Source organism: Tursiops truncatus, chromosome 11 (genome assembly GCF_011762595.2).
Source record: "Tursiops truncatus isolate mTurTru1 chromosome 11, mTurTru1.mat.Y, whole genome shotgun sequence".
NCBI lineage: Eukaryota > Metazoa > Chordata > Mammalia > Artiodactyla > Delphinidae > Tursiops > Tursiops truncatus.
This window is the reverse complement of record NC_047044.1, coordinates 45,799,520-45,825,280: the sequence shown is the minus strand read 5'-3', so window position 1 is coordinate 45,825,280 and position 25,761 is coordinate 45,799,520. Positions and strand designations below refer to the sequence as shown.

The window sequence follows — 25,761 nt, the reverse complement described above, 5'->3', positions numbered from 1 at the left end:
ATATTTCCAGTCTCCAGAACTGTGAGTAAATAAATTTCTGTTGTTTAAACCACCTAATCCACGGTATTTTGTTATGGCAGCCCAAACAGACCAGGACAGTAGGATAAAACAGGATATGGAGGCTCTTTCATATGGAATTCAAGGCTGCCGGCAGCCGACTACTGCCCAACTTTGAAGTCTTTCTTATGCAAAATGTACTGTCCTGCTTATTTTTCTAACTGCCTGACTCTCTCCCCACTCCAACTTTTATTCATGTTTTAAGATCCCATTCTACTGTTACACTCTCTGAGAGACAGACGGCTGTCATGGGTTGAACTGTGTTGCCCCCAAAGATATGTTCAAGTCCTAACTCTCTGGTACCTGTGAACATGACCTTATTTAGAAACAGTCGTTGCAGACTTAATCAAGTTAAAATAAGGTCATACTGGATTAGGGAGGACCATGATGCAATGACTGGTGCCTTATAGGAAGAGGAAAATTTGGACATGACACACGGGGAGAATGCCATGTGACGATGCAGGCACAAACTGGAGTTATGCTGCCACAAACCAAGGAGCACCGAGAGCTAGCAGCAACCGCCGGAAGCTAGGAGAGGGGCATGGGACAGTCTCCTTCTACGTCCCCAAGGAAGAACAAAGCAGACACCTTGATTTCAGACTTCCAACCTCCAAAACAGTGAGAGAATAAATTTCTATTGTTTTAAGCCATCCAGTTCGTGATACTTTTTTTTTTTATGGCAACCCTAGAAAACTAATACAATGACTGTCCTCACCCTTCCTCTAATCTCAACAAAATTAACTGCTTCCTGTACTCGTCGAATAGGGCCTTGTGATTCCTTCACTCTTAGCATAAATATTTATTGAGGGACACTGTGTACACCAAGCTCTCTGCTAGATGTTGAGAGTACAGCAGAGACCAAGATGCTGATTTCATGAAATCCAGTGGAAGAGTCAGGAAAAAAAAAATCCAGAAAACAGACAAAAATAAATGCACATTCAATAAAGGTGAAGAACAAAACAGAAATGGAGTTTAAAGTGGAGAACTCTGAGCGACCAAGAACTTTCTAAGGAGGTGACATTTAAGCCAGGGGACGTTATTTCTCGGTAGAGAAAAGAGCTAGCAGCAGAGTTCTGAGCCAGAAAAGCATTTAGCTCCTTGTGAGAAATGACAGAGACCAGACTGGGAGGGGCAGTGCTATGAGATAAGACTGGAGAGATTGGCAACGGCCTTCCCTGCAAGGCCTTATTAATGTTTTTGATTGCTCTGGTTGCTATGAATTGGATGGGGATGGCAGTGGCAGGAAAGGACATGTGAGGAGCAGACAGCAGGCTGTGGGTGGTCCAGGAGTGATAACAGCGTCTTAGACTAGGATAATGCCAACAGAGGGATGCAGATAGATTCCACGTAAACGCTGGAGTAGAAGCAGCAGGAGTTGCTGGTGGAGCAGTACATACCATTGTCACAGCAACGTCTAACATCTAGCTTTCCTTATAGACTTCAGGGTTTGGATGACAGGTATTGTCAGAATAATCCTTCAATTTCTAACACTTGGCATAAAACTCAGTGATCATTTGTTGAAATTAAAGAAAACATTTTCTGACTTTGCATCATGTAGACACAGTTTATGTCTAAGATCCAGGTAAGCCAGATGGCACAACCATAAAATTCAGGTGATCCAGGTTACTATGGGTTTATAATAGTTGTATTCTGAGATAATTGTTTCCAGGTCCTAAAGGGATGACTCTTACAATCACAGACTCTAGCAAATCACTTGAAATGAGACTGCTTTATTTGGGGGAAAGAGACAGAGGCCAAGTGGGTCTGAAAATCACTGTAAATTTCAATCATCTCTTAAGTCCTTTTCATTTTCCAGGAGCAATGGTTTGTATTATGGGGACTTTAATTCAGCTTCTTTTTGGGTGGTCCCTTCTGGAGGGGGTTCCTCATGGTTAGCTCATCATGTTGGTACCACCTCCTCGTTAAAGCAGGGTATGTGTTGAAGGGTCAATGTTAATAGAATCTGCAGCAAGATCATAGCTGGACAGCACAAAACCACATTAATTGACCAACATCTCTTTCCTCTTACTCGGTGTGCAGATCGTGTCTAACGATCAAGAATGGTCAAGACCGTGGTGCTATAGCTCTTTCATACATTCTGTGCATGTGGCATTAAACAGTCTCTAGTTCAAAAGTGATTCCTTTTGAACTAAAAACAAGCCCTTAAGTCTTAAAATGTGGGCTATATGAACCACTGAGTACAGAGGTGAACTGCTGAGATGTCTTTTCCTGGGTTTGTTTCATCCGGGGCAGAAGTCACAGCAGGCAGCTCCCAGGCCAGATCCAGCCTGCTGCCATGGTTGGGTTTTTTCCCAAAAAAACCTTGAATAATCAGAATAGAATATTTTTAAATTACAAAATTGCATCTAAAAGATAGTCTGGATTTTGTGTTTCTTTTGAAAATAAAGAATGGAATCTCTAATAACGTGGGTCATGTATGTGTCCTGGTGGAGAGCTGAGTAGAAACCTCTCCTTCTGTCTGGGCTGTGCTGCCCATTCACTGCAGGCCCACTTCACTCATTTATAGCTCCTGATTGCCATCTCTGTGCTTTTTTATTTTTTTAAGTTAATTTTTATTGGAGTATAATTGCTTTACAATGTTGTGTTAGTTTCTGCTGTACAGCAAAGTGAATCAGTTATATGTATACATATATCCCCTCTTTTTTAGATTTCCTTCCCATTTAGGTCACCACAGAGCACTGAGTAGAGTTCCCTGTGCTATACAGTGGGTTCTCATTATCTACGGTAGGTTCTCATTATCTATTTTATACATAGTAGTGTATATATGTCAATCCCAATCTCCCAATTCATCCCACCCCCTCTCCCCCTTGGTATCCATGAGTTTGCTCTCTACATCTGTGTCTCTATTTCTTCTTTGCAAATAAGTTCATCTGTACCATTTTCCCAAATTCTACATATAAGTGATATTATACGATATTTGTTTTTCTCTTTCTCACTTACTTCACGCTGTATGACAGTCTTCAGGTCCAACCATGCCTCTGCAGCTGGCACTATGTTGTTCCTTTTTATGGCTGAGTAATATTCCATTATATATATATGTACCACATCTTCTTTAGCCATTCCTCTGTTGATAGACATTTAAGTTGCTTCCACATCCTGGCTATTGTAAATAGTGCTGCAATGAACATTGGGGTGCATGTATCTTTTTGAATTATGGTTTTCTCTGGGTATATGCCCAGGACTGGGATTGCTGGGTCATATGGTAGTTCTATTTTTAAAGAAACCTACATACTGTTCTCCATAGTGTTGTGCCATACACTAACAGTGAACGATCAGAAAGAGAAATCAAGGAAACAGTCCTATTTACCATTGCCTCAAAAAGAATAAAATACCTAGGAATAAACCTACCTAAGGAGGCAAAAGACCTGTACTCAGAACTAACTGTAAGATACTGATGAAAGAAACCAAAGATGACACAAACAGATGGAGAGATATACCATACCCTTGGATTGGAAGACTCAATATTGTGAAAATGATTATACTACCCAAAGCAATCTACAGATTCAATGTAATCCCTATCAAATTACCAATGGTATTTTTCACAGAATTAGAACAAAAAATTTTACAATTTGTATGGAAACACAAAAGACCCTGAATAGTCAAAGCAATCTTGAGAAAGAAAAACAAAGCTGGAGGAATCAGGTTCCCTGACTTCAGACTATACTACAAAGCTACAGTAATCAAGACAGTATGGTACTGGCACAAAAAGAGAAATATAGATCAATGGAACAGGATAGAAAGCCCAGAGATAACCCCATGCACATATGGTCACCTAATTTATGACAAAGGAGGCAAGAATATACAATGGAGAAAAGACAGCCTCTTCAATAAGTGTTGCTGGGAAAACTGGACAGCTACATGTAAAAGAATGAAATTAGAACACTCCCTAACACCATGCACAAAAATAAACTCAAAATGGATTAAAGACCTAAATGTAAGGCCAGACACTATAAAGCTCTTAGAGGAAAATATGGGACTTGTGTGCTTTTGTGTTTGTAATGCTTGCTTCTAGCATCAGTGCAACCATCAGGCACATCAAAACCTTGGTAGGAAGTGTAGGGCACCCCCCGGGTCACAGGTGAAAGACAGGGAAGGGCACCACAAAAAGCCTAAGCCAGAACACAGGACATTAAGGTTCAACGCTTCCCAAAGAGCACACTTCTTATTATTCCTGCTTGTTTCAAGGTGAAAAGCTGGGATTTACCTCCCCCTAGAGATGCCGCTTACGAAGCCTAGTCCCCTGCAGTTGTCCTGCCAGCAACTGTTTTTAAACTCACCTTCTAGCTTCTTGTTGACAATATGCTCAGAAAGGCAAAAAGATTTCCTTAACACATTTCACAATACAATTTCAAGCACAGCATTCAGAAGCATTAGAAAAGAAGTGTTAGTCACTTTCTATAGACTCTGGAGTTTCATTTATATGTTTAATTGTTTTTTGAATAGGTAAAATAGTCACATGAGTCAGCATATCAAGACAAGAATTTGGATGAGAAAATTTCCCATGGGCACCCTTCTAAAATGAAACTTTCAGATCCTTCCTTGACAAGGTAGCTAAATAAATTCTACACGGGGTAATTTGGGAAAATGTATTCCAGGGTCAACAGATAAGCAGGTTCACTTTATAACAAAGGATTAGCACCCTTCAATTCAATTGAAATCTCCCAAGGAATTCAAAATGGTTTACAGATTAGCTCTCCTTTCCTATAGTTTCCATCTAAACTAAATGATCTCTCGTTTAAGTGGTTCTCAAAGTGAAATTTAAGAATTGCCATGACTACTACATGAGGCTTTATTTTTATAAGGCTAAAAGTGGTATAAAAATGATTTTGGTAGTATTTTTAAATCTCAATAGAGGATAGCAAATGCCCACTTCTCTCCTTTCCCATCTTTTCTCATACTTTCCCAGTGTGGGGAAAAAAAGCAACCAGACGAGCTGACAGACACAGTCAGGCAGAAAGAGAGTGACAGTGAGCAAAAGATGATTACAGAGAGAAAGACACAGCCAGGGGTATGGGAGGAGGGCCAGGAGGAAGAATACAAGAGGGAGGGAGAAAGATGTCACCAGGGAAAATCCAGGGTCAAGGAGAAACAGGAAGTGCAAGCCACCCAACGCCCACCCTCCTATGTCTGGGTTATGAGAGCAGGCTACTAGTTCTCTGGGTTGCCAAGTCTCAGTGCAATTCTAGTAGGGTTAGGCAGGGTGATTACATGGATAAATTTAGAGCATTAAATACCCCTAATCCTCCCCGCAAATTCCGTAGCCAGAACTATTAATGAGGAACTGAATTAACTAATTTTAGTTTTACTCCTACTCCCTCCTGATTAAGACTCGATCTGGGCCAATTTAGATGAGTTACTTAAAGCCAGATGTAAAGGCATTCTAGCTTGGCAGTTGTCCCGCATGGGGCAGATATATCAGACCTGGCTTTCATGGAAAAGTTCAATTTATCCAGATAATCTTTCTCCAATGATACAGGAGGATCAGTCTTTGGTCAAGGATAAACACGTAGTAGCTGGATTTTCTAGCTTGGATCTCCACATGGGTAATGCTTGAAACTAGTAAAGCCCAAACGATAGGTTCTATTCTGTTATACACCATGGAGAAAACTGTGCACAGTCTATATACTGATCACTCAGCATGTGTGATCATACACACAATGTGACATCTCTGATGGTCCCAGACATGTCACAGAGAGCCAGCTCACACGTTGAGCACTCCTCTAGGCCATGTGTGGCACTGGGTCTTTCCCATGTTAACCAAGCACAGAGAGCACCACCTCCAGAGCACCAAGTCACGGTGAGGGTTGATGGCTGATGATGGAGCAGCAATTCGCGTTGTGAATCAAGGAACAGAGCGGGTAGCATTCATCCTCTGGAAGAGAAACTCCTGTGCAAGGAAGTTGTTTCAAGCTGAGCATCAGAAAGGAGAGGATGATTGACAAACAGGAAAATATGCAGAAAGCATCCCAATTATTCACAAACTATATATAAGGTCACAAGCCCTTCTCCCAAACCTTGGGGCCAAAATGTTTTAGAATTCAGAATTGTATGTATTTCAGAAATGTACTAAAGTGTGTATATTACATAACCTCCCACCAAGGTCTGAAGTGGGACTGAGAAATCAAATGCACCAGTATTTTTGCAGCAAAATACGTGAATATTTACACTAAGTGGGATAAATAAACAACCCCAAATAGCCTCTGTCAGGTTAGGTCTGGTTTTACCCTCAAATAAGTTACAGAAAAGGCCTTCAGTTTTTTGAGCTTTTAGAGTTTTAAAAATGGATATAAAAGATTGTGGGCCTGTATGCTTTCCTTCAACATAAATTACCAGTTTGGTGATAAATATGCTACAGATTCTACCGCTGGTGCTTTTATTGCTACTCCATTTCCATGCTTTGCTTCCAAAACTACACTGCCACTCTGAGAGAACCACTGGTTGTACTACACATTAACGCACTAAGGGCACAAATTTATTCATTCAACTAGCATGGATGACTGATTTACTGAACACCTACTATGGGCCCACCTGAAACTAGGAACACACTAGGAATAGTGCCTCAGCTATTCTATTAAGTGATTCTCTGGAGCCAAAAGTCACATAGTCTTAAATTCTAGACTTCCCAGTTTACAAATGCTATTGAAAAAAAAAGGAAATACTTGGCTTTATACCTTCTACTCTAAGGATTTTGATGGTAAGATCTATTTTTAAATTTTTATTTTTGAATTATCTAAGAAAACACCGCTGCTGATCGAGTTTATGTGAAATTTATCTTGAGCAGCAAGTAATACTAAAATGTCTGTTCTTGAATTATCTGGGATTTAAAAAATTCATTTAATTATTTTGATTGAGAGATAGGCTCTCTCCTTGCCACTCATTTCCTCTCTAGGAAAACATTTTATAAAACAACGAAGCACTAATCCAAATAATCCAATATTTACTGATTATCCAAACAAATGAAAAATATAGCAAAAGATTTATTATGCCACGTAAGTTAAAACTTAGTTTAATTAATTTGAAAAATTACTATTTTATGAGGCACAGATTTAATTTGACACATTGGAACCAATGATTGCTATTTAAGAAACTGTTTTAATGTTTTTTTTTATTCCAATGCAATGCTTCCCATATTCCATCTTTGTAGAGTGGCTGTATTTTACCTTTAAGTATTAAAGTGGTCATCCAAAGGATTTTTAGCAGTCTTCCAGATTCGGAGTTCTTCTGGTTTGATAAACACAAGCCAGAGAATAATTTGAATAGGAAATTTGAAAGAGGGACAATAACACAAGATCATGTCAAAACAGAAAAAATAACACTAGTGATATAATTTGGCACTGAAGAAAGGATACGAAAACCATGGCTCTGAACTTACGGAAAATCAATCCAATATTTTTAGTTTCGTGCCAATACCTGGAACAAAGCTTTTAGCTTTGTTGGAACAAAGCTTTTAGCCATGTTGGAGTATGATTTACACCTTCATAATTTTCTGTGTCTTATGCCAGCAACCTATAGGAAAATCTAACCCGTGAGTTACAAGCAGACAATCTAGGCCTTCCATTTGATATGAGCAAATTCTATGAATAAAAGTGTTGCTAATTTTTACATTTCTTACAAATCCTATTGACCCAGGGAATGAATATTAGTGCAAAGCTTTAAGCCAGTCACCAAAGCATGTATAAGATTATAACAATCTGACATGCTTTACGTTGTAGAGAAATAGGTCAAAAATGATGCACACTAGGACAGAATTTTGTCACCATGTGAAATATTAAAATTGAATACAATTAAACTCTACCAACCATATATAGCTGGATAGAAGACTCCTGGGATGTCAGGCGCACACATTTGTTGGTCAGCATACTTACTACAATTCATATAACAGGTTCATTGGATATTTAACTATATAGGGAAGTTAAGCTCCCACAGGAAACATGTCATAATTGAAAATTCACAGTCCCTAGAAAGAGCTAAAAACCTTAGTGTTGCTCTATCACCAACGACTGAATATACAATATTTATTAAAACAGCACCTTACTGGGCTTCCCTGGTAGCGCAGTGGTTAAGAATCCACCTGCCAATGCAGGGGACAGAGGTTCGAGCCCTGGTCCGGGAAGATCCCACATGCCATGGAGCAACTAAGCCCGTGTGCCACAACTACTGAGCCTGCGCTCTAGAGCCCACAAGCCACGACTACTGAGCCAGCGTGCCACATCTATTGAAGCCTGCGTGCCTAGAGCTCGTGCTCCGCAACAAGAGAAGCCACCACAATGAGGAGCCCGCGCACCACAACGAAGAGTAGCCCCTACTCGCCGCAACTAGAGAGAGCCCATGCACAGCAACAAAGATCCAACACAGCCAAAAGTAAAACTAAATAAAATAAATAAATTTATTTTAAAAAACAACAAAAAAAACCAGCAGCTTACTTTTAAGAGATAGTTCTGCTTAAATCAGATTATCCTCATATCTCAAGCTGTATTTCAGTTATCTTTTTCCAAATGTTAGAACATTTTTTAAATTGTTTACTCAAAAATTCCATCTGCTTAGATATCGTTGTTCATTCAATATTTTTATTATTGCTAGTCATACTAGCACAATGCTTGTCAATGATGACTTTTATGTTCTGTCAACTGACAGCTTTGTTAAATATAATCATATAATGCACTTGAGATATTTCATAAAATATGTACTGAAATAATTCCTTGCTGAAGAACCTGGTCAGTCCTGTATCCTTGTGTCCCACCTATAGGATATACAGTCAAAATACTGTAGGTTCTATTCTTTGTAATTTTCAAAACTGGTCATCTTATAGACAGGTAAGATTTTATATAAAAAACCATAATGATAGAATATATAGTTCCCTACTTCAGAATGAGGAAACTAAAAACAACTAGCTAGAATTCAATTCTTAAAGCTTTTAAGCCTCATATCCCAATTTTGTAGCAGATTATTAGGAGAGAAAGCAATATACATCCAATTTTGCTTATCTTGTTTCAGTCCTTGAACAAACTGGGCCCTTCTTGGAAGTAAAACCTGCTCAGAAGTATGATCAGAGGTCACTTGACTCTTGCGGTCTTGTTTCTTATTCCTGAGCTTAGTGGTATCCTTGGATATAGACCAAAGTGGCCCAGGTAATTTTCTTACCAGAGTCATTTCTTTCTAACTTATCACTGCTGAAATTTGTACATGTTTGGGAAGTGAACAAAAGAAATAAAGATTGAACCTCTAATTCTAGTTCAATAAGATACATTGTAAGAATTAGCCAAATAATTCGAGCAAAAATGTGGTTTCATTTTTGCATGAGTCAGCAACCAAAGAGCCAGAGTGGAAAACAGAATTCAGTCTTTCAAGTTTGAAGTTCAACACTGCTACAAATTCCAGCACTATATCCCAGCACTCTGCCTGACATTTATTACAGGGCTGAAGGAGAGATATTCTTCTTTGTGTATTTCACATCTTCTAGCCTCCTTTCTGACAATTCCAACCTAACACTTAAAAGCATAGACTGCTTTTTGTGCACCCAATATGCTGTCTGAACTTCTTTTCCTTGAGCAGTATTGACATCCAGTGGAGATACAGAATAATTACAGGTGTGTCAAAATCCCCAAGGACTATAGTCTCAAACAGATATATGGTTTGAGATAGAAATCACACAATGCAGCAACAAAAATTCATTTTCCCCATGCACACGACTGAAGTAGAATGAAAGGAACAATAGCTTAAAAAGTAGAAAAGGTGGAGGAGAAAACTTTTGTGACCTGGACGCTTAGGAAAAGAGTTCTTGGCTGTGAGAACAAATTGAACATCAAAATTAAAACCTTCCTCTATGCAAAAGACACCATTAAAAGAATAAAAAGACAAACTATAAGTTGAGTCCACCCCGCTCTGGAGGATCAGCCGTGTGGCTGACAGGGTCCTGGTGCTTCTGCCAGGTGTCACGGCTGTGCCTCTGAGGTGGGAGAGCCGAGTTCAGCACGTTGGACCACCAGAGACCTCCTGGTCCCATGTAATATCAATCGGCGAGAGCTCTCCCAGAGATCTCCATCTCAATGCTAAGACCCAGCTCCACTCAATGACCAGCAAGTTACAGTGCTGGACACCCCATGCCAAACAACTAGCAAGACAGGAACACAACCCCACCCATTAGCAGAGAGGCTGTCTAAAATCATAAGGTCACAGACACCTCAAAACACACCACTGGAAGCAGTCCTGCCCACCAGAAAGACAAGATCCAGCCTCATCCACCAGAACACAGGCACCAGTCCCCTCCACCAGGAAGCCTACACAACCCACTGAACCAACCTTAGCCACTGGGGGCAGACACCAAAAACAACGGGAACTACAAACATGCAGCCTGCGAGAAGGAGAACCCAAACACAGTAAGTTAAGCAAAATGAGAAGACAGAGAAACACACAGCAGATGAAGGAGCAAGGCAAAAACTCACCAGACCTAAGAAATGAAGAGGAAATAGACAGTCTACCTGAAAAAGAATTCAGAGTAATGCTGGTAAAGGTGATCCAAAATCTTGGAAACAGAATGGAGAAAATACAAGAAACGTTTAACAAGGACCTAGAACTAAAGAGCAAACAAACAATGATGAACAACACAATAAATGAAATTAAAAATTCTCTAGAAGGAATCAATAGCAGAATAACTGAGCCAGAAGAATGGAAAAGTGCCCTGGAAGATAAAATAGGGGAAATAACTACTGCAGAGCAGAATAAAGAAAAAAGAAGAAAAAGAAATGACAGTCTCAGAGACCTCTGGGACAACATTAAACGCACCAACATTGGAATTATAGGGATCACAGAAGAAGAAGAGAAAGGGACTCAGAAAATATTGGAAGAGATTGTAGTTGAAAACTTCCCTAATATGGGAAAGGGAAGAGTCAATCAAGTCCAGGAAGTGCAGATAGTCCCATACAGGATAAGTCCAAGGAGAAACAGGCCAAGACACATATCAATCAAGCTATCAAAAATTAAATACAAAGAATAAATATTAAAAGCAGCAAGGGGAAAATGACAACTAACATGCATGGGAATCCCTATAAGGTTAACAGCTGATCTTTCAGCAGAAACTCTGCAAGCCAGAAGGGAGTGGCAAGACATATTTAAAGTGATGAAAGGGAAAAACCTACGACCTAGATTACTCTACCCAGCAAGTATCTCATTCAGATTCGACGGAGAAATTAAAACCTTTACAGACAAGCAAGAGCCAAGAGAATTCAGCACCACCAAACCAGCTTTACAACAAATGCTAAAGGAACCTCTCTAGGCAGGAGACACAAGAGAAGGAAAAGACCAACAATAACAAACCCAAAACAATTATGAAAATGGGAATAGGAACATACATATTGATTATTACCTTAAATGTAAATGGATTAAATGCTCCCACCAAAAGACATAGACAGGCTGAATGGATACAAAAACAAGACCTGTATATATGCTGTCTACAAGAGACTCACTTCAGACCTAGGGACACATACAAACTGAAAGTGAGGGGATGGAAAAAGATATTCCATGCAAATGAAAATCAAAAGACAGCTGGAGTAGCAATTCTCATATCAGACAAAATAGACTTTATAAAGACTGTTACAAGAGACAAAGAAGGACACTACATAATGATCAAGAGACGAATCCAAGAAGAAGATAGAACAATTGTAAATATTTATGCACCCAACATAGGAGCACCTCAATACATAAGGCAAATGCTAACAGCCATAAAAGGGGAAATCGACAGTAACACAATCATAGTACGGGACTTAAACACCCCACTTTCAACAATGGACAGATGATCCAGAATGAAAATAAATAAATAAGAAAACACAAGATGGACTTAACTGATATTTATAGGACATTCCATCCAAAAACAACAGAATACACTTTATTCTCAAGTGCTCATGGAACATTCTCCAGGATAGATCACATCCTGGGTCACAAATCAAGCCTTGGTAAATTTAAGAAAATTGAAATCTTATCAAGTATCTTTTCCAACCACAATGCTGTGAAACTAGATATCAATTACAGGAAAAAAAATCTGTAAAAAATACAAACACATGGAGGTTAAACAACACACTATCAAATAACCAAGAGATCACTGAAGAAATCAAAGAGGAAATCAAAAAATACCTAGAAAGAAATGACAATGAAAACACGATGACCCAAAACCTATGGGATGCAGCAAAAGCAGTTCTAAGAGGGAAGTTTATAGAAATACAATCCTACCTCAAGAAACAAGAAAAATCTGAAATAAACAACCTAACCTTACACCTAAAGCAATTAGAGAAAGAAGAACAAAGAAAACCCCACAAAGTTAGCAGAAGGAAAGAAATCATAAAGATCAGAACAGAAATAAATGAAAAAGAACTGAAAGAAACAATAGCAAAGATCAACACAACCAAAAGCTGGTTCTTTGAGAAGATAAACAAAATTGATAAACCATTAGTCAGACTCATCAAGAAAAAAAGGGACAAGACTCAAATCAATAGAATTAGAAATGAAAAAGGAGAAGTAACAATTGACACTGCAGAAATACAAAGGATCATGAGAGATTACTACAAGCAACTATCTGCCAATAAAATGGGCAACCACGAAGAAATGGAAAAATTTTTAGAAAAGCACAACCTTCCAAGACTGAACCAGGAAGAAACAGAAAATATAAACAGACCAATCACAAGCACTGAAATTGAAACTGTGATTAAAAATCTTCCAACAAACAGAAGCCCAGAACCAGATGGCTTCACAGGTGAATTCTATCAAACATTTAGAGAAGAGATAACACCTATCCTTCTCAAACTCTTCCAAAATATAGCAGAGGGAGGAACATTCCCAAACTCATTCTACGAGGCCACCATCACCCTGATACCAAAATCAGACAAAGATGTCACAAAGAAAGAAAACTACAGGCAATATCACTGATGAACACAGATGCAAAAATCCTCAACAAAATACTAGCAAACAGAATCCAACAGCACATTAAAAGGATCATACACCATGATCAAGTGGGTTTATTCCAGGAATGCAAGGATTCTTCAATATACGCAAATCAATCAATGTGATACACCATATTAACAAACTGAAGGAGAAAAACCATATGATCATCTCAATAGATGAAGAGAAAGCTTTCAACAAAATTCAACACCCATTTATGATAAAAACCCTGCAGAAAGTAGGCATAGAGGGAACTTACCTCAACATAATAAAGGCAATATATGACAAACCCACAGCCAACACTGTTCTCAATGGTGAAAAACTGAAACCATTTCCTATAAGATCAGGAAGAAGACAAGGTTGTCCACTCTCACCATTATTATTCAACATAGTTTTGGAAGTTTTAGCCATAGCAATCAGAGAAGTAAAAGAAATAAAAGGAATCCAAATCGGAAAAGAAGAACTAAAGCTGTCACTGTCTGCAGATGACATGATACTATACATAGAGAATCCTAAAGATGCCACCAGAAAACTACTAGAGCTAATCAATGAATTTGGTAAAGTTGCAGGATACAAAAGTAATGCACAGAAATCTCTTGCATTCCTATACACTAATGATGAAAAATCTGAAAGAGAAATTAAGGAAACACTCTCATTTACCATTGCAACAAAAAGAATAAAATACCTAGGAATAAACCTACCTAAGGAGACAAAAGACCTGTAGGCAGAAAACTATAAGACACTGATGAAAGAAATTAAAGATGATATAAACGGATGGAGAGATTTACCATGTTCTTGGATTGGAAGAATCAACATTGGGAAAATGACTATACTACCCAAAGCAATCTACAGATTCAATGCAATCCCTATCAAAATACCAATGGCATTTTTTACAGAACTAGAACAAAAAATTTCACAATTTGTATGGAAACACAAAAGACCCCAAATAGCCAAAGCAATCTTGAGAAAGAAAAACTGACCTGGAGGAATCAGGCTCCTGGACTTCAGACTATGTTACAAAGCTACAGTAATCAAGACAGTATGGTACTGGCACAAAAACAGAAATATAGATCAATGGACCAGGACAGAAAGCCCAGAGATAAACCCCCACACACGTGATCACCTTATCTTTGATAAAGGAGGCAAGAATATACAATGGAGAAGAGACAGCCTCTTCAATAAGTCGTGCTGGACAGCTACATGTAAAACAATGAAATTAGAACACTCCCTAACACCATGCACAAAAATAAGCTCAAAATGGATTAAAGACCTAAATGTAAGGCCAGACACTATCAAACTCTTAGAGGAAAACATAGGCAGAATACTCTATGACATAAATCACAGCAAGATCCTTTTTGATCTACCTCCTAGAGAAATGGAAATAAAAAGAAAAATAAACAAATGGGACCTAATGAAACTTAAAAGCTTTTGCACAGCAAAGGAAACCATAAACAAGACCAAAAGACAACCCTCAGAATGGGAGAAAATATTTGCAGATGAATCAACTGATAAAGGATTAATCTCCAAAATATACAAGCATCTCATGCAGCTCTATACCAGAAAATCAAAAAACCCAATCCAAAAATGGGCAGAAGACCTAAATACACAATTCTCCAAAGAAGATATACAGATTGCCAGCAAACACATGAAAGGATATTCAACATCATTCATCATTAGAGAAATGCAAATCAAAACTAGAATGAGGTATCACCTCACACCAGTCAGAATGGCCATCATCAAAAAATCTACAAACAATAAATGCTGGAGAGGGTGTGAAGAAAAGGGAACTCTCTTGCACTGTTGGTGGCAATGTAAATTGATACAGTCACTATGGAGAACAGTATGGAGATTCCTTAAAAAACTAAAAATAGAACTACCATATGACACAGCAATCCCACTACTGAGCATATACCCTGAGAAAACCATAATTCAAAAAGAGTCATGTACCACACTGTTCATTGTAGCTCTATTTACAATAGCCAGGACGTGGAATCAACCTAAGTGTCCATCGACAGATGAATGGATAAAGAAGATGTGGCACATATATGCAATGGGATATTACTCAGCCATAAAAAGAAATGAAATTGAGTTATTTGTAGTGAGGTGGATGGACCTAGAGTCTGTCATACAGAGTGAAGTAAGGCAGAAAAAGAAAAATAAATACCATATGCTAACACATATATACGGAATCTAAAAAAAAAAAAGGTTCTGAAGAACCTAGGGGTAGGACAGGAATAAAGACACAGACATAGAGAATGGACTTGAGGACACGGGGAGGGGGAAGGGTAAGCTGGGACGAAGTGAGAGAGTGGCATGGACATATATACACTATCAAATGTAAAACAGATAGCTAGTGGGAAGCAGCCACATAGCACGTGGAAATCAGCTTGGTGCTTTGTGACCACCTAGAGGGGTGGGATAGGGAGGGTGGGAGGCAGACGCTAGAGGGAGGAGATATGGGGATATATGTGTATGTATAGCTGATTTACTTTGCTCTAAAGCAGAAACTAACACACCATTGTAAAGCAACTATACTCCAATAAAGATGTTTAAAAAAAAAGACAAACTATAGATTGGGCGAAAATATTTGCAAATCACATATTTGACATAAAAAAAATTGTGTGCAGAGTATTTAAAGAACTCTCAGAACTCAGTAGTACACATCTGCTTCCACACAAGATCAAGAAACAGGCCTTGGACTTACCTTCCTGGCTAAAACAACCAAAACAGAATGGACAAAATATATGACACAATGGTTTTTAAGATACTGGACATCCAGCAATAACGGACAGTGATCCCAAGAGAAAGGAAACAAGTGAGCCCTAGGATTTCCTAGCCTACCTTGGGAAAGTTTCCATTCCACAGTGCAGGGAAGGAAAACCCAGGCAGAATCCAGTGAAATTCCTCAGTTGAGGAGGGGCTGAGAGTCTGGGGAGGTAAAGGCAGCTAGATTTCACAAGACAGGATCAAAAACAGAGTCTGTCTTATTCTTATTCTTCATTGTACTACCAGCCACTCACTTGAGGACTGGCATATACTAAGCACTCAAAAGATACTGGATGGGGCTTCCCTGGTGGTGCAGTGGTTGAGAGTCCGCCTGCTGATGCAGGGGAAGCGAGTTCGTGCCCTGGTCTGGGAAAATCCCACATGCCGCGGAGCGGCTGGGCCCATGAGCCATGGCCGCTGAGCCTGCGTGTCCGGAGCCTGTGCTCCACAACAGGAGAGGCCACAACAGTAAGAGGCCCGCGTACCACGAAAAAAAAAAAAAAAAGATACTGGATGGATTAATGGATGGATGGATGGGTGGATGAATAGATCAATAAATAAGTGCTAAGGAAAACAGTCCCTAAGCAAGAGCAAATTTTGAAGTCAACATTTATGAATGAAATGAAGGAAGCATTCCTCCACGGTTCGAAAGCCCAGGTGATGTATACTAGCTACAGAAGTCCTAATCTGATCTCCATTGGCCTGGTACTTGTAATTGTGTGTATTCCGTCGCTACCCATCACATGCTGCATATCCACTCTGTTCATGTATCTTTAAAGTTCAGTGTAAAGTAGAATTTAAGTCAGGCATTGTGGAATAAAAATATGCAGTGATGCTGGAAGGCTTATTTCTCAAGTCCAAGAGGTGCTGTGGCTCAATGTTCTGTTTATGTTTCCTACAAGTCTCAGAGGTTGTCTTCACTGATCCAGGACGAAGCTAGACAGCAATATCTTAGCCCAGTGAAGCACATTCTGTTGCAAGTTTCCTTGACTCTTAACACTTCTACCCTGACACATTAGCTTTCCTAAAATTCTCTGAAAAGATATGCTTCATTTAAGTGGCACCAATGCTAGAAATTTAATACCAAAACTTTCCAGTCATCTCTCAAAGAGATTATCACATTAAGGCTTTGGAAAGTCCAAAGTGATCTAATAATTTCATTCTACTTTCTTCTGGGCACATTTCCATATCACTCAAGCTTGGGCAACTGACACTCCTGTTCACCATCTTATGCAAACAGTCTACCTCCATAATGCTAGATGTCTAAAATTAATTCTAGTCTCTTCTGAAAGTGGGTGTGGGGGAAGTATGTTTGCAGAATATTATACACAGCAATTGGGACTTACGTTTTATATTCATGTTTTTTCAGTATCTTACAAAGATATATGCCTTTAGGGTATATGCCCAGTAGTGGGATTGCTGGGTCGCACGGTAGTTCTATTTGTAGTTTTTTTTTTTTTGCGGTACGCGGGCCTCTCACTGCTGTGGCCTCTCCCGTTGCAGAGCACAGGCTCCAGATGCGCACGCTCAGTGGCCATGGCTCACGGGCTCAGCCGCTCCACGGCATGTGGGATCTTCCCGGACCGGGACATGAACCCGTGTCCCCTGCATCGGCAGGAGGACTCTCAACCACTGCGCCACCAGGGAAGCCCTATTTGTAGTTTTTTAAGGAACCTCCATACTGTTCTCCACAGTGGCTGTATCAATTTACATTCCCACCAGCAGTGCATGAGTGTTCCCTTTTCTCCACACCCTCTCCAGCATTTATTGTTTCCAGATTTTTTGATGATGGCCATTCTGACTGGTGTGGGATGATATCTCATTGTAGTTTTGATTTGCATTTCTCTAATGATTAACGATGTTGAGCATTCTTTCATGTGTTTGTTGGCAATCTGTATATCTTCTTTGGAGAAATGTCTATTTAGGTCTTCTGCCCACTTCTGGATTGGGTTGTTTGTTTTTTTGTTATTGAGCAGCATGAGCTGCTTGTAAATTTTGGAGATTAATCCTTTATCAGTTGATTCATCTGCAAATATTTTCTCCCATTCTGAGGGTTGTCTTTTGGTCTTGTTTATGGTTTCCTTTGCTGTGCAAAAGCTTTTAAGTTTCATTAGGTCCCATTTGTTTATTTTTCTTTTTATTTCCATTTCTCTAGGAAGTGGGTCAAAAAGGATCTTGCTGTGATTTATGTCATTGAGTGTTCTGCCTATGTTTTCCTCTAAGAGTTTGATAGTTTCTGGCCTTACATTTAGGTCTTTAATCCATTTTGAGCTTATTTTTGTGTATGGTGTTAGGGAGTATTCTAATCTCATACTTTTACATGTACCTGTCCAGTTTTCCCAGCACCACTTATTGAAGAGGCTGTCTTTTCTCCACTGTATATTCTTGCCTCCTTATAATTCAAAGAGTCATGTACCAAAATGTTCATTGCAGCTCTATTTTACAATAGCCAGGACATGGAAGCAACCTAAGTGTCCATCAACGGATGAAAGGATAAAGAAGATGTGGCACATATATACAGTGGAATATTACTTGGCCATAAAAAGAAATGAAATTAAGTTATTTGTAGTGAGGTGGATGGACCTAGAGTCTGTCATACAGAGTGAAGTAAGTCAGAAAGAGAAAAACAAATACCATATGCTAACACATATATATGGAATCTAAGAAAAAAAAAAAAAGGTCATGAAGAACCTAGGGGTAAGACGGGAATAAAGGCACAGACCTACTATAGAATGGACTTGAGGATATGGGGAGGGGAAGGGTAAGCTGGGACGAAGTGAGAGAGTGGCATGGACATATATACACTATCAAATGTAAAATAGATAGCTAGTGGGAAGCAGCCGCATAGCACAGGGAGATCGGCTCGGTGCTTTGTGACCACCTAGAGGGTGGGTGGGAGGGTGGGAGGGAGGGAGATGCAAGAGGGGAGAGATATGGGAACATATGTATATTTATAACTGATTCACTTTGTTATAAAGCAGAAACTAACACACCATTGTAAAGCAATTATACTCCAATAAAGATGTTAAAAAAAAAGATATATGCCTTTAAATAAAATTTGGGAATTAACAGAAAATAGTCGAGTGAATCAAAGCTCCTGAGAACTCTTTCCCTTTTTTTCATTAAAATACCTGTAGAATCATCCAAAGGAGAGAAGCCACCTCATCAATTGCCAAAGCAAATGGAACTGAGCACATTCCTATTTGTGATCAATTGAGGCAATACTGGCCCCCAAACTGACCTACAAATATTGTCTCAAGAAGGATTTCTATCAGAAGCCATATGGCCCCATCCTAGTCTTCACTAACATGAGCTTCACAACAAGTATGAGGTAGGATTTTTTTTGTCTGCCCCAACTTCCCCTTCTGTCTAAATTGCCCAGTACATCATTTACTAGCTCCCTATAGTCTTAGGGATTTAAGACTCAACCCTCAGCCCTCCAATCCAAAGCCACTTACTTCGCTTTCCATCCCAGGGTTTTACACCAAGTCTTTGCCTCTCTTTCTTCACACTGCTGCCTTGTTTGGACTTTCTCCTTGGATCTTGACCCTGGCTTCGTCACTCAATGTTGCTTTTCAGATTTTTTTCTCCCCAACCTTTAACCCACGGGGCAATCTTGACCCACTTCTACGTTGCTCCTGGAACCACAGCCTAAGTCCAGCATCCTGGATACAGGAAATTATGAGTAACGCAACCACACTAAGAAAATACCCCACGACAAGAGAAAAAGAAACGTGCAGAAGAAGTCTCAAAGGAAATGCTTGAGTTAGGACTATTAGCCATTATCAACAAGATGAAAAGAAGAATGGCGAAGACAGACTAGATTGAATTCTAGAACTATTCTGCTGACAGCAGTGGCAGTAAAAAGTATAGACCTTCCTGTGAGAATCACATTCAAGAAACAACAGATAGTTTCTAGGAACATATGTGGGATACATAACGACAAACAATAATGTAAGAGAAGATGACAGATGTGGAAAGTAGAACAGCAATCTAACTAAAAATTAACATGTATTTCTGAATGTAGAATCAACCCATCAGGACAGATAATTAAGGATATAACTGAAGAAAAATTTTCAGCATTAAAAAAAAGCAAAACTAAACTAAAATTGGATATTGACAGGCTTACTATTTTCTAATCAACATCAATAGCAGTAAAGTAACCAAAATCTGGTAAAATCTTTAAATTTCAATAAAAATGAAAGAATTTCCCAAACTTCCAAGTATAAAAATAAAATTGCATTAAAAGAAGCCAAAATCAGGAAATTCTCAGACTTCTTACTATAACACCCAATGCCAGAAGAGAATCAAGATAATGGGGTGATGACTTTACAGCCCTGACAAGAGTTTCTGCAGGAACACTTTATAGGCCAAGCTGCCACTCATTCATATGTGAATGTAATAGACAGATGCTCTCTGTTCTGCACACTTGAGTACCCTGCCTTCAGGAATCACTGTGGGTATTATCCACAACTCCCAGGCCCTGAATGAGAGGACAAAATGATCATCAGATTAGCTTCAGGGATAAGCAAATGAGAGAAAGGGGACAGGAATTTTCTTAAGGGAGAGAGATGATGCTAGTAAGTCAACAAAATTAAATCTTATTACCAAATTAGGACACCCATATGAAATGAGAATGCCAAACCCTTATATGAAACTGCTGAAGAGCAATGAAAGGGAGAAGAAAAATATGGTTAAAATTCCCTATAAGTTAAAGCAAAAAATTATTTGATTCGATTAAGTACATTTAAGTTCATTATTTTAGTATTGATAGAATTTATGGAATGTCAGCAATATTATGAGCACCACTAAAAATCTGGCATTTATCTCTTATATTATACCTAAATATTCATTTTTAATCCTTGCATTAATTCAACAAGCATATACTGACATTTAGCTGTGCCAGACTGTGCTCTAGGTTTCAGGGCACACTTGAGCCTTTCTCTCTCCTCCTGACTCCAGACATAAGCAGGGGTACTCATGAGTTGGGTCAAGGTCAAGCACATCATTACTTCCTAGATTAGTTAGGTGATGCTTTTGGTGAGATGAGCCAAGATGGTCATGTTTCCTGTGTCTATGTGTTTTTAAACTGAATCTTCCTTTGAAATGTCTATTGAAACCAAAACCCATTGATAGGTAAAATGGGACTGGGACTCACTTCAATGTAGGAGGAAACCTTTGGCCTGGGAAGGACTAGCAGGACCAGAGTAGAGTCACAAAGCACGAGGCAGAAGGCCTTGGTGAGCCACTCTAAGCTTAAGGGAGAAAGGTCCTTTCACTTGGATTCTTGAACTAAGGTTGGTGTTTCCTTGCTTCTTCTCACACCAGAAGATAAGTCATCTTACCTGCACAAGGTGAGTTTAGGGAAAAAAGGCCAAGGAGGCCACATGCCTATTTTGTGTCTAGGCCACTCAGCCCTCTTTCAAAAAGCACATTGCGGTTCCTTACGATCCAGTCAAGAGGGCCAGGTATTTTACATAAAGATTGAGGTCAAAATCCTTAGAGTGGCATTTCCATAAAAGTATTCTCAAAAACAAAAAGTTTGATGATAAAAATCAGGGTTTTTCAAGCTGATTTTTTTAAAAAACCCTCTTAGAGTTTTACAGAAAAGATTAGCATATTGATGTATCCAGCAGCAAAGTTTATTTAATCTTGGTTAATTCTGCATTTCCAAACCAAAACTGACCACAGAAGTCTTTATGCGGAAGGCCTATTTACATGTGGAAAAACAGTAAAATTGTTTATTTAAAACTGTTTTAGAGTAATAGAGTAACTTTTATTTGCAGTTGTTCTCACATTGCATAAAGTAACAATAATAATTACAGCTACTACATATTGAATGCTTACTGTATGCCTGTATGCACCAGTCTAAATGCTTTATGTGTTGTCATATAATCCTCATATCATCACCATGCGATAGGTCCTGTTATTATTCCTACTTATCAGATGAGGAAACTAAGAGATGACATAACTTATCCAAGAGCACTCCGTTTGTAAGGGACAGAACAAGAATTTGAACTCAGGCAGACTAACTGCAGAATCCAGCACTTGATTGCCTCCTACCCAACTATTAATGTCTTCCTATAATACCGTTAATACGTGGTTAAACAGCCAGAAAGTAACTCTAGATCCCAGCCAACTCCTCACCTCTTTCCAACTTGACGACTCCATTCATATCAGACAGTGGATAAAATGACAAATATAATTCTTATCTTTAGACGAGGGACAATCTGGGAAGAAGAACAGACAAGTTAGTCGATAAATACAACCTATCATGATCCATACGGTAATAAAGGAATATATCCAGGAGTTTTACGTTATTTCACAACAGCTGGCAAAGGCACCGACCAATTAGAATAGAAGCTAGCCATAAGGCAGGTGCAAAGTCCCAGAGGCTCCCTGCTGTACTGGCATTTCCCCTTTCCTTGCTGGATCATGGGGTGATCCAGACAGTCCTGAGGTGAGGCCAAGGTAACCAGGGTGTTGGAGCTCTGTGTGGGCTCAGAGCAATAGCTGTTTTTCAGCTTGCACAGAAGTCTTTCAATGTTTTAACAACAGATATGGCCATAAGGCAGCCATACTGTCTGCATATATCATGGGGGTTTTCCTGTCTACTGCATTCATTGTAGCCCTCAGGTTATCAACCAAAGGTAGCAAAGCTGCTCCTAAGCTGGCTAAATTCAAGACATGGGAGGAGGAGGCTGATTTTCTCCCTCCTCTATTCTCCCTATGCCTCCCCCTCCAGCCCGCAGCAGACTGGATCCTCTATCTCAGCATTTCCCAGTGTGGCATTCATGCCATTTGTAACAAAAACAATCACTTTAGGAGGTCACAATGAGCTTAAAAAATTCTAATAGCCATGTATTTAAAACTAGCAAATCAACCCATCATTATGTTGCCATTATTGCTTAGAACGAGACTACATTTTTCTTAAGCTTAAAAAGTTAAACAGATGTATACCAAAAAGGCAAAAATCATGAAGCTATTAAATAAAGGATTAGATCTGAGAAGCACTGTTCTATCTTAACCAGGATGACTTTCTTACATTTTTCTATATTATCTCTCAGTGCTGTGCTTAAATACCCTTTTTTTTTTTTTTTTCACTTCATCCTACTATTCTAGGTCACTGTTCTCTCTGGCAGCCCAAAGCCTATCGCAATCTCTTTTTCAGGAATGAACAAAATGATTTCCATATTCATCGCAGCTTGCAGCTTTTGAAAGCCAGAGATAGAAATGCAAACTATCTAAAGCAAAGGAATACAATTTATTACCTAAGTATCCAAACCACAGAGATGTGGATCCAACTTCAGGTATGACTGGATCCCTGGGGTAGGATATTGTCAGAACTGACACTGTTATCTGAGTGTTTGCCTCTTTCTTTCTCACAGACAGACTTTTCCACGACAGTCAACGTGGCAGCAGATAGCTCCAGGGTCGCACAATCTTACAATGTTGAGAACAATTTAAAATTTTCCGATAAGCCCACTTAGAAAAATTTCAGGGAAGGACTCTGATTGGATAGAACTAAGTCACATATTCAGTAGAAGTACATATTTAGGGTGGGAGAAAAGAATTTCCCCTAAAGAGAGAAAAGAGAAAAATGTGGCATAAAATTTTAAATTCAAAAATGTCAACTATATAAACAGCATCTTATGTAATTTTATGCCAAACTTTGGGTGTTTGAGAAGGCTTCTCTCATATTAAGGGAGCTCAGATCTTTGAAGGGCAAGAAATTCTGTAAGATTATGTAGAAAGGTGGTCCCCATACTCTATAAAGTGCTCCTAAAAGATTTTATAGATACGGAGATGCTTGCAGGATGAGTTGGAGTTCGCTCGGTGAGCAGTAGGTAACAATCTAGGCAGAGGGAACAGTACATGAAAATTCAAAGAGGGAGAAAATAGCATAACCGGAGGGAAAACAATGTTTATCAGCTGGTTGGTTTATTTCTATTTCATCATTCCCTACAGAACTTGTGGTAGCCAGGACAAAAGTGGGAAGTTGTTGCATTCCTCAAGAGCAATAATAGAAAAAGGAATAGGAAGCAGTATTAGTCAAGATGGGCTAACTGCTGTAGAAAGTAACCTGAAGGTCTCAGGGGCTTAATGTAATACGATATGTGTCTTTTGTCTCAGTCCAGTGAAGTGAGAAGGGTGACAGGAGAAGAGTCTCTGTTTTGTGCAGTCATCCAGGGACCTATGATTCTTCCAACCTCTGGCCTTGCTATTGTCCTGAAGGGTGTTTCTCAAATTCAGAATCACCTAGAGGGCTTGTTAATACCTAGATTGCTGGGCCCCAACTCCAGAGTTGCTGATCTTGGTAGGTCTTGGGTGGGTTCCAAGAATCTGCATTTTGAACAAGTTTCCAGGTGGCATACGTGCTACTGCTCCTGGGACCCCATTTTCACAACCACTGCTGGATAAGCCTCCAGCAACTGCCTTCAGTGTTCAGCTAGTGGATGGGGAAGAAGACAATGCTCAGAGAAGGCACACCTGCTCTTAACTGCCTTCGCTAAGAGGTGGCAAGCATTACTGTCGTTAAAAACTAGTCACCCAGACCTATCTAGATATAGGAACTCTGGGAAATGTACCCCAGCAATGCGTTGGGAAAGGAGAAAAACTCAATTTTTGTGCGCACTAACAGTTAGTGTCACAAAGCATAACTGAACTAAAAACATCAAATAAAACCTGAAAGGCCCTCCTAGGGGCAAAAAGTGATTGGATTACTGAACTATTACAGACGGAAAAAATATTGCTTTTGTAGAATTATATTCAGAGAATATTTTCACATTGCTGGGTTTTTTTTAAAAAAAGTTTTGGCCACACCCGTGGCATATGGGATCTTAGTTCCCCAACCAGGGATTGAACCCGTGTCTCCTGCAGTGGGAGCGTGAAGTCTTAACCCCTGGACCACCAGGGAAATCCCTCCATATTGTTGTTTAGCCCTCTTATTCTTTCATCCAAAAATATAAAATATCTAGAATTCTTCTGGAAAGTTTTATTAGTTTGTCCACACACACACACACACACACACACACACACACACACACCATACTTTAGTTTGCCTTGTATCCTAGTTTGCTTTCTCTTTAGAGTGGAATTAGGTTGTATCAAGTCCTTTGTGGAAGCACGCATACTGTAAATTATTTTAAAAAATACATATATGCTAAAATAAAAATTGTTTTCCATTGAGGGAGGGTCAGCTAATGAGTAAGCGTCATTTCAGTCCGGGGTTCACAATTTAGTTGAAGTTTTTGCTAAAATCATCCTTGCCTTCCACTAACATGGTGACGACCTGAAAGATTAAAATATCCTCCTGCTGCTTATGATACAAATGAGCTGCTACACGTTATGTGCACCAATATGCTCCTCGTCTGGAACCTAATTCATAACGCAGTATAAATGATGGGGCAGTTACCTCCCAAGTTGCAAAGTTGCCTTCACCTGTGGTTTAATTCTTCCAGCTGCCTTTTCCTCGTTCAGTTTTCTTTCAAATACAGAAGGGCAGTAATTACGTCCTATTTTTAATTACGCATCCACTCTCAAGGGAAGAAAGGAATCTGATTGTTTCCATACAGACCAAAATTCTTCCTCCTCACTCTGGACTTGCCTTTGCTTCGACTAGTGCTGCGGTTGACAGCTGAATTTTCGGCTTGTATTAGGCTCACTTGAATTTCGGATTTTTCTGGGATTGCAGCTCCTGAGGATGACAACACGGCATTACAAAGGATTGTGAGCAATAGACTTCTCATTCTCTAATTAATTCATTGTCCTTTGCAGAGACTTTGTCAGAAGCCACAAATCACAGTGCTTGTAAAATTTTATGAACACGCAGTAAAAAGTCCTGGGAAACTTTCATCAAATTTCGGGCTCCCGAGATATATTTAACTTCTATGAGCAATTTAACATCATATTAAATCAGTATAAACTGATTGCCAAGAAAGCATAGTTTTGAGGTTTAATATTTACTCACAAAGCAAGCTAATACTGAGA

At 39.3% G+C, this 25,761-nt stretch overlaps 1 long non-coding RNA gene across 1 annotated transcript in view; it reads right to left on the bottom strand.

Moving 5' to 3' along the window:
* LOC141275775 (uncharacterized) overlaps positions 1-25,546 on the bottom strand; it is a 37,708-nt gene extending 12,162 nt beyond the window's left edge. The window contains exons 1-2 of the long non-coding RNA XR_012324067.1: positions 25,187-25,546; positions 21,919-22,001 (exon numbers count right to left, since the gene is read on the bottom strand). This is a non-coding gene — a long non-coding RNA (uncharacterized lncRNA). The remainder of the gene's footprint in view (positions 1-21,918; positions 22,002-25,186) is intronic.
* Positions 25,547-25,761: the final 215 nt, after the last annotated feature.